Source organism: Mus caroli, chromosome 13 (genome assembly GCF_900094665.2).
Source record: "Mus caroli chromosome 13, CAROLI_EIJ_v1.1, whole genome shotgun sequence".
NCBI classification, from domain to species: Eukaryota; Metazoa; Chordata; class Mammalia; order Rodentia; family Muridae; genus Mus; species Mus caroli.
This window is the reverse complement of record NC_034582.1, coordinates 13,343,266-13,345,677: the sequence shown is the minus strand read 5'-3', so window position 1 is coordinate 13,345,677 and position 2,412 is coordinate 13,343,266. Positions and strand designations below refer to the sequence as shown.

The following is a 2,412-nucleotide window of genomic DNA, read 5'->3' as shown; positions in this document are numbered from 1 at the left end:
AAAAAAAAAAAAAAAAGATATGTTCATGATGGGCCTGGATGCTGCAGGGAGGACAATTCTATACAAACTGGATGAAATCGTGACCACCATTCTCACAATTGGTTTCAGCATGGAGACAGTTGAATATAAACAAGGATACCAGCTTCAAAGTTTGGGATGTGGACAGCCAGGACAAGATCCAGCCCTTGTAGCACCACTACTTCTGGAGCACCCAAGACTTGTTCGTTGTGTAATCGTTACCAATGACATAGAGCATGAGAATGAGGCCGGTGAAGAGCTCATGAGGATGCTAGCTGAAGATGACTTCCGAGATGCGGTTCTCTTGGTGTTTGCAAACAAGCCGGACCTTGCCATGAACCCAGACAAAATGCCATGAACCCAGACAAAATCACAGATGCATTGGGGCTGCACTCTCTACGCCACAGGAACTGGTACATTCAGGCCACCTTTGCCACCAGCGGGGACGAGCTCTATAAAGGACTAGACTGGCCATCTAATCAGCTCTGGAACCAGAAGTGAACCAGACCTCTCCCTCCCCCTCGCTTCCTCTTCTCTGGCTTCCACTTCCCTCTCATGCAGCAAATGTGCAACTCTGGGGTCCTGAGTGCCAGAAGCTGTCTTCATGGGTTGGTCAGTGTGCATTGCACCGTGCTACGTATGTGTAGAAACAGTCTGCAGCCAGGTTTTTATTTAATGTAAATAGTTTCTGTTTCCACTGAGGCAGTTCCTGGTGCTCCTATGAAATATTTCTTAGCTTTTTTTTTTTTTAATTATAAAAAAGAATCAACTCACTGTCAGTACTGAGAAGGAATTTGGGTGTAGGGCACCTGGCCTCCGGAAGCCACTGGGCTGTAGACTAGTGTCTGTATCCATTTGGTGGTTGGTTTTTAACCCAAACTCACTCAATGTATTTTAAAAAATAGTTAAAAATACAGGACAAGAACATTTGAAGAACACACTGAATGGTGACTATGCCTAGTGTAGGTTTTACAGTTAATGGCCTGAACGCTAGTCTATCAGATCACCTGTTTTCCTATGGGAACATGAGGAAAGGTGACGAACAAAGCACCAGGTGCTACATGGTCACAGTAGAAGTTCCCGTCTTTGGGTCACCTGCCTTTCATGGCATTGTGTTTGAACTTCTGTTCACATGGTCACTTAGGAGTGAGCTGGGAGCCATTGTGGTATGCAGGTCCCACCTTGTACTTGGTGTGTGGCCTGGCCAGATGGCAGCCTGCATACCCAATTTACTCACTCTGGCAGGAGGCTTGGGTCTCACCAGTAGGAACGAGTGCAAGGTGGGAGAGTCAGTCCATTACAGACCCACATCCTGGAGCATCCCCATCATAAAGTTGCTTTGTCCCTCAGCCTGCAAGGGTCCTATTTGCCCAAAAGACAACCTCTACTTTTTTTTTTCTTTTGTATTTTGATAAAAACCTGAAGGAGTTGGAGCTGCTAAATTTATCTTGGGGAAATCTCAGAACTGGTTTATTTGGTGTCGTGGAACCTCTCACTGCTTTCAATGAACAATTAGTAATCAACTGTTTTGAATACTTGTTTTCAGTTTTCATTTCGACAAGCACTGTAATTATAGCTATTAGAATAAAATCTTAGCTATGAAAAAAGTGACTGAAAAGAAGAAAAGATTTATTTTGATTCACAGTTAAGGAATACATAAAGTCAATCTGTTATGGCAGGGAACACAAGGCAGTGAAAGGGTGAGGCATCTCTTCATTGAATCTTCAGGCAAGAAGCAGAGGGAGATGGATGCTGGTGCTCAGCTTGCCTCTCTCTCTCTCTCTCTCTCTCTCTCTCTCTCTCTCTCTCTCTCTCTCTCTCATCCTGGAAACACCATCAAGACACCCCCAGAGGGGAGTCCCATTGTTGGTGCTAAACCCAGTCAAGCTGACAATGAAGATTAATGGTGCGGAGTTCACTCCTTCATCAACTTGACACTGAAACACATCACTTTAATATATAATACCCCACCCAGTACCACCAAAACATTTACGGCTGTTTCATAAAGCAAAACACATTTAGTTAATCTCCAAAGTTCCCCAAGTGTTAATTCTCTTCTTAGATTCTAGGTAAGCTCTTAACTGTGAGTCCCTGGAAAACAAACCATCAACCCACCAAGTTTATACTGTTTCATACAATGGCATAGAGGAAAGAATATACATATATACATATATGCTGAGCACCAGCATCCATCTCCCTCTGCTTCTTGACTGCAGATTCAATGAAGAGATGTCTCACCCTTTCACCGCCTTGTCTTTCCTGCCATAATAGGCTTTGTGTATTCCTTAACTGTGAAGCAACACAGCCTTACATAGTGGCTTCCTTATAGGAAATCAGGCCCTGGCACGCACTCCAGACCTCAGCAGAAACCTTCATGATCTTGTAACTCTTCAA

General features: G+C 44.0%; 1 pseudogene; it reads left to right on the top strand.

Annotated features, from left to right (window-relative positions):
* Positions 1 to 519, top strand: part of LOC110308209 — a 589-nt pseudogene extending 70 nt beyond the window's left edge.
* Positions 520 to 2,412: the final 1,893 nt, after the last annotated feature.